The sequence below is a fragment of the Hippocampus comes genome, unplaced genomic scaffold, assembly GCF_001891065.2.
Source record: "Hippocampus comes isolate QL1 unplaced genomic scaffold, H_comes_QL1_v1.1 scaffold6, whole genome shotgun sequence".
Classification (NCBI taxonomy): Eukaryota; Metazoa; Chordata; class Actinopteri; order Syngnathiformes; family Syngnathidae; genus Hippocampus; species Hippocampus comes.
Window position 1 is genome coordinate 1438723 of NW_017805833.1, and position 12401 is coordinate 1451123.

Below are 12401 nucleotides of genomic sequence, written 5' to 3' on the forward strand. Positions count from 1 at the left end.
ACACACACACACACACACACACACACACACACACACACACACACACACACACACACACACACAGACTGCATCCGTGCACACAGTCCTGACTAGCCCAGCCCCAGCTCACCCAGACAAATGGCAGAATACAATAAGCATCAGATGTCCAGAAGCAGCTGCTGCAGTACACACACACACATATACATGCACACACACACACGCACGCACACACAGAAAAATCTCACTGTCATTCTGCTGCACTTTCGTTGATTATTCTCTCGCCCAATCCCACCACTCCTTCCAGTTCTCCTGACTATGCTTTTGCAGAAACCACTGGTGGTGCCGCAGTGATGACAACACGCCCTTTTTGCTGCAGACTTGAGTTTTTCACAAAAAAAAATAAAATAAAATAAATATGCATAGATTAGACTTATTGGTGTGTTTCTTCCCATGACACAGAAAGCTTGCCCACTGAGCTCCAGACTAAAGGCTCTGGCAAAATGAACAAAATATGAGGCTCTAGGGAGCTTGTTGCAGACTTGCAGAGTAGTGAGCAACAGAGCAATGAGAGAAAATAAGGAGTGGGCGGCTTTACAGCTGACGCATGCAGCATGTGGACGATAGAATCCACAGAACAGTCCTGCTGTCTTATATTGGAAAACACAGTCTCTTATTTTTGTTCTCTCTATATTAAATCTGGGGTTGTCTTATTTGTAATGTGTTTTTTTTAATACTGTGGCAGACAGTGTGTTTTTGTAGAAAACTGAAATACAGCGGAAACTCAATTTACAAATTTAATTTGCTCCATAATGCTCTTTGCAAGCCAAAACATTCTCAACCAGAAGGAGTTTCTCTTTGAAATGAACTGAAATGCAATTAACACGTTATCTTCACCTTGATTTTATCGGTGTGGTTAAAAAAAAAAAAAAATGCTGTGCTGTACAATATATAAATAAATCGAGAGCAGTGGCCATTTTGGGCTAGCTAGATCTAGAGTTAAAAATGACATGTAAAAATGCCAGACACCCAAGGGGATTTACAGGGAAACATTAGCCCACAAAGCTAAGACTGTCACCAGCCGTACAGTTGGCAACGGTGGAACCTCGGCAGACTTTCACCGATATTGGTGCAGTTAAGTGGCTGGGACAGTTTATTTTTTCAAAATGATGGTAATCATCTTTTGCAATATTCTTAATGAATTCACATCCTAATGTACTGCAGTCTAATGTTTTAAGCAATCAATGGATGGAGGTAAAACAGAACAACTATATGCTGTAGGCACTCTAGACTGATTTGAATAAACGAGAATTACAGTGGTACCACTAGTTACGAACGTCTCTTCATACGCAAATTTTCAAGTTACAAAACGCCTCGACAAATATTGCCTCTTGTTACGAAAGAAATTTCAAGATACGAAAGGTAAAAATACAGTATGGGTTGCTTCTCGCAGCTCTGAGGTTCCTGAACGCAACATACTTATAGCTGCACTGTACTTTCGCTTTGTCTTACCTCCAGGCGAGTTAATCCATTGAGTCACCTTAGGGTTTTGCGGAAAAGAAGCCGTTACACCTGAGGTCACCTAAAAGCAATTTCTACACAACAAGTATAATTTGGCTATGTGCATGCGTTATTTTCTGCAGACCTGTTATCAAGCGAAAGCGCTATAGAAATCAGGATGTATTGTATTGTATTGTTAGCAACACGTGGCATATAGATGCACATTCTCTCATGCTGTTCGTTCCTACTGAGGTATCCATGGTGATCTTCTTAGGTCATAATTAGTCAAAATAGATGTGTGTCAAGTTGCCACTCGGCACCCCGCCCACCACCCATGTGATACTCTCATTATTATAGTGCTTTACAAATCTATAGATAAACAGCAGAACACACGTCCATTCAACCACATGGAGACAAAAGCAAACAGACTTAAAAACCATCACCGCCACAAAGCATGAAGAGATGTTCTGTGAATGTGCATAAAATCAAAGTCGACCTCTGAATCAAAGAGCGGGGAATTTAATTTAGTGCAACAAAGAAATCAAAGAGACACACCGTCGTCACTTTCCTGGCTTAAACTACGTGCTTGCCAGCGGCCGCCTCCATCACCGGCCAAGCCGAGTTTGTCATCCATTTTGCGGAGCAATAATTTGCAGTTGGCTAAAAGTGTTGTCATCCATGTTTTATATTAAGGTAGCTACACAGCTGCTGTGGCTCCTACTTCACCATCGCGGAAGGTATATGTAAAGTGTATCGATGTTAGTATCAGACCACTTTTTCCCCGATCGGAGTACAATACAGACGTACAACAGCACCCCTATTTTTTTTCACTTTATACTAGTTAAATATGTTGAAAAACATGAAGAATTAAGTCTTAATGCAAGGTGACGTCTTTTGCAACTGTATACAGTCAAACCTCTTTTCAACGTACAGTGTATCAAGGTTAGCTAATGGCAACAGTTTGGCAACCTTGATTATTTTATCTGAGAAAAATGTATTCTAATTACAAATCAATCCCAGGCCACTATTCTCGATTTTATTGTATTTGAAATGGGAAGATTTACTGTATTTACATAGCTGACAAAGTTATCATCATCCCGCCTACACACCCCGTGATGAAAACGCAAGCCAGAATCAGGTTTACTGTTCCAAACTGCGCTCTTCTTAGGTGAAATGAACTGTACTGCATGGTGGGGAATACGGCTTTATAGTTTCCCAATACCAGACTCCCCCTTGGCCAGTTACTGTGGTGGGCTATCAAATTTTGTCCATGTCCACAACTTGCTTTAGTGAAACAGCATTCTTTAATCGGCCAGACAAGCGGTACACTTTGCAGCCGAGTGGTCCTCTGTGCGAGGAGGGACAGGATATGGTTCAGCCAATAATCATTAGTCTAAAGCGTGACTTTAAATCAAGGAATGAGGAAACGACCGAAGCTGCGACGAACAATCATTCCGCTGACAGTTAAGCGGCGAAATGAAAACAGTTGTTGGTTATGTTCCAATTTATCGAGCTATCAATGCACATTCACGTGCTTTTAAATGCACGCAAGAGACTTGAAACAGGAGTACTGGCGGTGACCAGGGTTGCACATGCACAATGCCTGTATATCAAAATGAAAAGATGACATAATCGGGGCATACGGGGCGGAGTGCTGCCATCAATTTGTGGAGCTAATGTCTCCCAGCTGTGCTCTCCCTTCTGTCCCATGAAGACTACGTGTGCGCCTGCGTCGTAATCACGCATGCGGTCTTGCTATTTACAAAAGAGATAAATCTGGGCCGTTTTGCTGGCTTCAAAAGAGAACCTACGTGGGCCTGATAAAACTCCTGGAGGCTGCCTCGTAAGCAGTTAAGTTAGGCTATAGTTAGGTTCCCTGAAGAGCTGGCAGCGGACTAATGTGCTCCTTGATGTGGCGCAGAGCCCCGTTGAGTTTCGGTGGGGGGAAAACATTTGATGGTTTCCATGGCGACCGACACAGGAAGAATGCTGTCACTTAAGGGCGCAAGGTCGCAGAGAAAGACGGGGTGCACAAAAGGTAAGCCTTTTAATGATGGTGCTCTCGTAATGTGTACACACACAGGGACAGATGACAGACACGCAATGTCTGATTAAAAAAAAATTATTTCAAAGAGAACAGATGTGCAGAAAAATGTAAATAAGGGAGAAGAGTGATCAGCAACTACTGTATAGCGCATGCAACACTACCTCATCACGTAAAATTCGGAAACGGATCCAATTTGTTGAGAAGAATAAGCTCTAATGTGGCATAAAAAGTATTGCTGCAGCTACCGAGTATTTTTAGAATCAATTCTACCAATATCAATTGATTTTTGCGTTCTTAACTCATTCACTCCCAAAGACGTTTTTAAACGTCTTTTCAGACTTGGTCTAGAATCGGCTGGTGCTGAATGTTAATAAAGTGGGAATTTCTCCATTATGAGACGAATAAAGGTGTTCTTAAAATACACGTATTTGCATGTGAGGCGCATGTTTTATTTTTGTCCACTTGGGGTTGCCATACTAACGTTCTACTGTGGTATCTGGCAGTGAGTGTGTATTGTTGGGCTTTGGAATGCGGAACATGGCATGGAGGTTGAAAGTGCATCCATTGTTGTGTTCATCTTTGACCACATGCGGGGGCATCGCAAGGCGTTCTAACTAGCCATGGTAGACCAAGTCAAATTAGCTTGATATGTTAACTTGTTTGGTGATCATAGACGTGCTGTTGGGTTCCACATTGCATGTCATCTTCCTTCTTTGCTATCATTGCCGCAACTTACACATCTTGCTTTTCGTGTAAATCCAATCATTTTAGTTATTAATTTTTTACTGTGCTAAATTAGCATTGTACGAGATGTCATGGGAGACTGCAGTTGCTCACAAGACGTAGTTCACATGATTAATTTTTTACTGTGCTAAATTTGCATTGTACAAGATGTCACGGGAGACTGCAGTTGCTCACAAGACGTAGTTCACATCCCTGTTCGGGCTGTTCAGTGTAATTGAGATGAGCTGTTCTCAGTAAAACCTCAGTGTGCACTGCTGCACACCACCCGTGCACAAACAGGAAGGCTTCGTGTGTGCTGAACTGTTGCACGGGGCCATTTTCGAAAATCATTCAAATGAAATCACTGAAATCATGGATCCATTGTTGTTTCATCCTATTATGTTTTAACGACCAAGATGTTTTGTTATTTGTCCACATGGTATGCGGCATGTTAAAAATGATTAATATACTGAGATTGCGCTTCACAATGTGAACAAAAATAAAAGAAATCAATAAAAATAGGTCATGACACGTTGGAAAATACAATGAGGTACACTGCCAAATGACTGTTTCTCTATATTCTCAAGGAAACTTTGCGTTTCCCTGTCACTGCTGGATTAAATATCCATTTGTGAACAGGATCATAGATCAAATCTCCCCGGCTTTATTAAATCATGTGCCGATGGAGAATTTGGAAGGGATTCAAGGAACACACCATCATTTTTAGATACCCCTCCTAAGCAGAGATCTGCACTCTACCAATTTGCCTTTTCGTTTTCTTCCCACCTCACTGTCAATCACAAATCAAAAAAAGGCATATTCTTTGACTTTTTGTTGTAATCGGGTGCTTGTCTGTTTACGATTCTGGCTTCTGAAGTTGAGGGGGCAACAGGAAGACGTACGCTATCAATGCCATCTAGTGCTGTGAGCGAAACACAGCAGTCTGAGCAAGCGTACTCAACTCTCACCCATCTGCTGTTACTTTAAAGCACAATCTGCAGGAGGCGCTGAGAGCCAGAGATACTATCTGCTTGGCTGGCTGCCTGTTGGTTTAGAAAAGGAAGCTATTCAAATGTCTTTAACCAAGACGTCAAATCCGGAGGCATACTGGTTGTTGGGGAAGAAGGGAGCAAGAGAGGGAGATGGTGTGGAAATTTGTGAGGAACAACTGCTGGGAATGGGTGTGTGAGGAAGTAGGGGGTGTATTGTTGTTGTTAAATCGTCATGTCACAACAAGCACCAAACTGTCAGACATTGAACAATTCTCGAAAAAAAAAAGGCTTCAAGCTATCTAATGCCACTCATACTTAAAGTTCACTGCCAAAGTCAACAAAACAAAGAGGATTGCCGGTTGTGTATTTTAAAACAACTAGACTTTTCTTACAGAAAAGCCCCTTAGCTTAATGCTAACACTAGCATCAGTGTCATGGAGACGGGTAATATGACGATCCTGAATCCTGTTTTCTTTATCCTCTACATAAAATGACTTCAAACCACGGTAAACCGTTAAATCGGAAATAGGCCCATGCTGAGCACAAAATTATGAATGCTACTTTCCTTATTAAAAAAAACACATCAAAGGAGGCTGGAACAAATGAATGACATTTCCAGACATTCGACGGGGAAAAAACAATTTAAGATAAAAGTGTTAACACAGCATTCCGATTAATAGTGTTTTGTGGAATACGAGTTAAGCAGTTAAATCCACCCGCTTTTGTCCATCTCAGGGGGCAGCCATTTTGCCACTTCCTGTCGACTGAAAATGACATCACAGTTCCTCAGGGCTCAGGTAACGACCAATCAAAACTCAGCTTCAGAAAACAGGTGATCTCATTTTCCAGAAACGTAATATTAATCAGAACACCGTGTTTAGACTACCGGTAGTAGGACTGCATAGAACATATTGTCAAGAAATATTTGGAGTTGACTTCCCCTTTAAGTCCTGTGTAAGCGTCTCGAGAGGAAAGCCATAAAATGAGGTACACAAGAGATTTTATTGAGCAAACATGCATGCATGCAGCGGCAGTAGCACAAGAGAGACACAGAACTACTGTCACATATAGTTGCAGCCTCATTAATTCACTCTCCCACATGGCATCGCTCCCTGCTGCTCAAGCCTGGCCTGGACCTTAGTTGTACTGTTCAAACATCTGAAAACAATGCATTGAATATTCGCAATGAAAGCCACCATTTTACAAGTACATGAGGCAGCTACATTTTCAGAGAGGGTTGTCTGGTATCACAGGTACACTGAATTAAAAAAAAAACAAAAAAAAACAAAGGCCGTTTAAATGAGAAACAGGTTAATGCTCGTACTCCGGGGATTGTAACAACAACAACAGCAGCAGGCAACAGAGCCGCTCTCTAACACTGGCTTTTCATGAGACATTAATTAAAAGCAGGGAAAGCAATGAAAGCTTCACTTCACCTCGCTGTGCTGATATTAATCTGCTCATCAAAGCCTAAGATTGCAATCTAATAACATGAGACCACGATTCCTCTCCCAGTGCTGCCATCTGCCCACTGCCTCGCTGCGATCAAACTTGAGCCAGTTACACAGTTCTTGTTTCCGGACTGGGTAAAGTGATGGGGGAGGGGGGAGGGAGCATGCAACCACGATGAAACTTGACTGTATTTGAGCCAAATCCAACTCCGAAAAGCCACAATCCTTCCTCCAGTTCCACCACATGTCGAGGCCGCTGTCACTCGGAAATTATCCCCAATGATTACTGCTTCCTGTAACTCTGTCAGCTTGGAAAGTGTCCTCACCCTGAACCTTCTATATTAATCGCAAATCAAGTCAGAGACATATTACACTCGTAAACTCCGCCAGAAATATTCACACCAACCCTATGGATGCAATGAATGTGCCAAAAAAATTTAAAAAGGGGTGTTACAAATAGTACAAACTGCTAAAGCAGATGCCAAGTACAAATTGAGTTGGTTTTCCTCCCTGGCTCTCGCTAAAATTTCATCGTGTAATTTCACCCACCAAATATTTGTCGTCAGTGTAATTCTCAGCAGGATTAAGTGAGATCATCTGAGCAACTGCCAATGAATAGGCCAAGTGTGGAGCCATTACGCATATGGTGTGGGAAGTTGTTTGAGAAGAAAATGGCATGGAAGAGTAGCAGTAGTAGTAGTAGTAGTAGTAGTAGTAGTAGTAGTAGAAGCATCATGAAAAGAAAAATATATGGAAAATCATACTGAAAAAAAGTTGTATCACAAGAAAAAAAAATCTCTGAAGAAAATTTTTAATTCTTATGCTATTAATTTTTTTTCCTTGTAACACAAACATGTTTTTCTTTAGTGTATAATTCTTTATTGACAACAATAATCAGACATGATGTGGATCAAACAATAAATTTTTTTGGGCCATTTGGCGCGCTGTATTATTAGTCACAATATCAATGAACGGGTCAATTTTCATATCTTTGTGAAGCATTATTTGTCAAATGGGGGAAATAAAGTTTGAACATCGCGAGTCAATCTGGTGGCTGGTGATTGTATTACTTTGGGTGCAAAATGCTATTTTGGTTGACAGATGACGGCGGTTGAAAAAGTCAGTGCAGTCACCTGTGACACCAACGTCCTTGTTCGCCAAACATGCTCCTTTTTTTGCATTTTTTGGACACCAGCTGTGTTATTGACCTCTGGGTGCTGCAAAGCGCAATGTTATTGTCCCACATGATAATATTGGAAATGCGTCACCAGAAATGCTGAGCTCGCATTCTATCTGACTACACTGTTGGGCTAATGGGACCCCATTTCTCATGATTCTTAGACACGGAAGCAGGAAGTCATTCATCAGTCATTCTGTGTATGACACCTACACAAACCCGACATGCGACCGCTGACTAAATTTAAAACCAACAACAGCCGCCCACTGAGCCCTGCTCTCTATCCTCAAGCTACCATGATAGAGCAAAGACGCCACTGCTGACGACTTTTCCACCTGTGTTTTCATTCTGCCCTATTCGTTCATCTCCCAAATTTTCCCCCCCCCATTTCCTGGATTTTCAACGTCTCTCCCTTCCATTGCAGTTCTACTTCAAGTATCAAGTATCAAGTATCAAGTATCAAGTACAACTTTATTGTCAAATGTGTTGTCTATGTAACATACAGCACAGATGAAATTTCCTCCTTAAACAGACAACAGACAACAAGAGGAGCCGCTGCGGGTGCCCGCGCCAGCTCACTTTTACATCGTAAGATAAAAGTACAATCAAACTACATAAGATAAATCAGCACAGACACACAAAGCTAAAAATTAATCCCATTTTTCTAAATTCAGCATACATTTTATGACTTGCTGCGACTCAGCATTTTGTAGCAAGGTTGCCTTTAAATTGCAGGACAGCGGGCCTCTTTTAGTGTCAGACTGAGACAGGAATCTGTTTTAACTTGAGCATTTAGACAGAGCCTGAGCATTCTTTGTGACCAGCAATATTCCAGAAAAATGGATATGCATGGCAGCGAGCAGAGATAAACATAATGGATATGTGTTATGTATTCTACAGCAAACCTTTATCTTTATGCATTCATATATTGCATTTGTGGGGAAAGTGCAATTAAGACGAAGGCTTCTGATGCCACTCACTAGGCCACGCCCCTAAAAGGCACACCTCCAACATTACAGTAAAAAAAAAGTTAGTTTTATTATGTTTTATGGTGTTTTTTATAAGTACATGGGTAAATGGTAAATTTCACTTTTACAGTAATTCCTCGTTTATCGCGGGGGGTTGCGTTCCAAAAAGAACCCGTGATAAGTAAAATTCGTAAAGTAGTCATTTTTTGGATTACGTATACAATACAATGCTGTATTGAATGGAAGCAAAGATGAAACCTTTTTTTTCACGCCCGAGCTTTTAAAAATAACATTTTTTTAGAGAGAGAGAGAGAGAGAGAGAGAGAGAGAGAGAGAGAGAGAGAGAGAGAGAGAGAGAGAGAGAGAGAAACTTTTTCTTACAACCAAGTGACAGTTTTTAGAAAAACTGTACAGAACGTTTCGTCGACATTGTGGGTTTTGTTGTGAAGAGAATTTGGCAAGCTGAGCGATGATGCGCGGAGACTGTTAACGTTAGTCTACAATCCTTTAGCCAATCAGAATGCAGAACACAATGCACTGTAAAAAAAAAAAAACTGCAGTTGTGAAAGATGTACCGTGTTTTATGACAAACACCCTGCATACGAACAGGGGTATATAAACTTTTTATATCACTGTAGGTGCAGTGGAAAAGGGGCATCCTAAGCCACTATACTGACAGAAAGCCGCACTCATGTCCGACTCAGATTCGCATCCCAAAGCATGCACGAATGTGTGTGTGGATGCTCAAGAGCGATGGCAATGATGCAAAAGAAGGCGCTGAGGGGGCCGACAGTAATGGCAATAGCATATTCAGGCCTCCTACTCTGGAATGCAGAGTGAGGCAAAGACACAACACTTCAATTCACACACAAGAGAGTCAGTTAACTATTCTTAGTGCAGTTATGTGGAGTGGACCCGACATCCCCCCACTTCTTCACCCTGAGGCCCGTGAAGAGACGTTTAATAGCCAAGCGAACGGTGGCATCCTTTCAGGTTGAGGCTGGCTGCGAGGCTTCCGGGACAATGAGGCGAAAAGTTAAGGTCGAGTCTGAACGGCGCCATTGGTGACTGATAGGAAACTCCACTGTGACCTCATTTTCTTCTCAAACTGTCAGCAAATGAAAATCGGTGAAGAGAAGGTTGAATATTTGTGATCGCATTCAGCCACGTTGTGCTTACAGGCACTGTGCAGCATCGTGTAGCAGTCAAAACAGTGGCCTGATTCATCGACAGATAGCACAAGCTTTCTTTTTGTTTCCTCTTGCTCTTCTCTTTGCTTTCATTTCTCTGTCCTTTCTCTTTCGCTGTGTGTCTGAATGAGTCATTGAGAAGAAGACACACACCAAGTCCTGGCCGTGCACGGTCCCACTGTGATCAAGCTAGCGCTTTCCAGTCTGCAGTTCAGTCAAAACAAACGTCAAAGAACTATTCATCTTGTTTAATCCTGTTCTTAACTCTCTTGTCTACAAACGTGGGTGATGCAACAAGGCGTTCACGTGACAAAAATTAAAACTGGAGTACGAGACGATCCAGGCTGAAACCAGAGGTTGAGTTTAAAGAAAATATTACGAGAACACCATTTTCAGTGAACAAAGTTGAGATGTAAGGGGAATTGTCATTGACTGCTGCCAACAAATCTTGTACGACGTATTTTTTTTTATTGCATTGTACCAACAAGAACATCAAATGCCCTCTTTCTTTCATCCTGTCTGTAAAAATATTTTTTGCTTTCAAAAATCTGACAAAAATACAAGAAAAAAGGAGCAGAAATACTTTATTAATAATTCACCCTTATACTTTAAAAAATTACTTTAAGTTATGATTTTCCAAGTAATATTGCATTGCTCTCTCATTGCAAAATTTTACATGATTATTGAAACTCCCCCTTCAATATTAGGTATTGTTTTATTTCCATGGCTTTATTAACCCCCCCCCAATACATTGACCTTTTTTTGAGTGGTCATCAAATGATTCTAGTTTTTCGATTCATCGTTGCAGCCCCAAGTCACTATTGTCTGAAAATTTGCTCGTGTGGTGTAGTCGATCTCAAGATATGGTGTATGTGTACCTAATGAAGTGACCGTTGATGTGCCGTTCATTTAGCAAATGTGACAATAGCAACGGTGCACGCTCCCAAGAGACAATAAATCACACTGTTTGTACCCGTACGAGTACGCACTTGAGCCGACAAAGTGGACGGCAGCTGCCAAGCGATGCTTCAATGTGACTCGTGTCACATTGGCGTTTACAACACTGCGCCAATATGTGCACGACAATTGTAGACCACCTAACACAATGTGATCTCAATACGTCCAGATGCATTGCAAACCCTCAGGATGCCCGTTTTTGTTAGCGGTCCCGTACTTCTGCAAGAATATGAAAGAGTAAAAAAATGTCCTGTCTTGATTGTCCTCACTTATTATATACTTACAGTGAAACCTTAATGATTGAAACACAAACCACTCAGATGCTGATAAAATTTAAAAAAAAAAAAAAACATTTTTATGGGATTGATTTGGATTAGATTTGGATTGTACTGAGCATCCAGGACAGTTAAACCTGAACGACGAACTTCCTTTTCCAGTTCTACGATCATCCATCTATCCATTTTCTATATTGCTTGTCCCCGTAAGGTGCACAGGAGCCTATCCCGCGGGTGAGAAGCATGACAAACCTGCACTCGTCACAAGTCCATTGCAGGGTATATGGACCTCAGCACACGTTTCATCTTTGCCAACACTGGTACCATTCTGAGGTGGCATCACAAAGTGCAAAACAGAAACAAAAACACTTCAGTGAGATTGGCTGTCATTTTACGGATGAAACATAAAGATGCTTCGCCCTCATTTCTTTTTTCCCCAAAAGCCTTTGGCAAATTTCCATTTCTTACACCTTTCAAGTCTTTGCACAAATGCTAACAGAGATGCTAAAACGATGTGATGACTACACCCAGACAGTCTCTTATTTGTGAAACCAATTGAGTTGTTCCGTAACTTTGAAACAAAATGTTGACTTGACTGGTTCAGTACAAGCAGGAAAGAAACCATGTGTTTTTATGAAAAGGATGCAATAAAATAACATGAAAATATGAAAATAAAAGATGCAGTTATACAAAACGACAGCAAAACTACTGTAATGCAGTCGCAACAAGTGACATGGCAGTACAGCACACATACTGCACCAGACAAAGGAGAAAAGATATGCAAAGAGTGATAGGAGTGCTTCCTGTTAGAATTCCATCTTAATTGACCTTCCTCTGTTGCCGTGGTAACAGCGGCCCCGGCTACGCAAAAGGGTAGCTCGTTGTTAATATAAGCAGTTCCTCTCCTTAGGGGCAATTGATTTTCAGCAGTCATCAGTTTGTCGATTTCATAGGAGTCGGTCTTATTGTGTGTGTTTTAGTGGTGGGAGCGCATATGCGCGCTACTTTGTATTACTTGGCAGGTCGCAAGTCGAGCAAGATGCACCCCAGACAAATCGGCATGTCATCAAGAGAGAATACAGGCAAGTTGACAGCAAAGACCCCGGACGTCTATCCAAAATGCCCCCCCCCCCACTCCCCCACCC

The 12401-nt window shown here is 41.6% G+C and overlaps 1 protein-coding gene across 1 annotated transcript in view; it reads right to left on the reverse strand.

Annotated features, from left to right (window-relative positions):
- Nucleotides 1-12401, reverse strand: part of dock10 (dedicator of cytokinesis 10) — a 63363-nt gene that overhangs the window by 45758 nt on the left and 5204 nt on the right. The window lies entirely within an intron of this gene.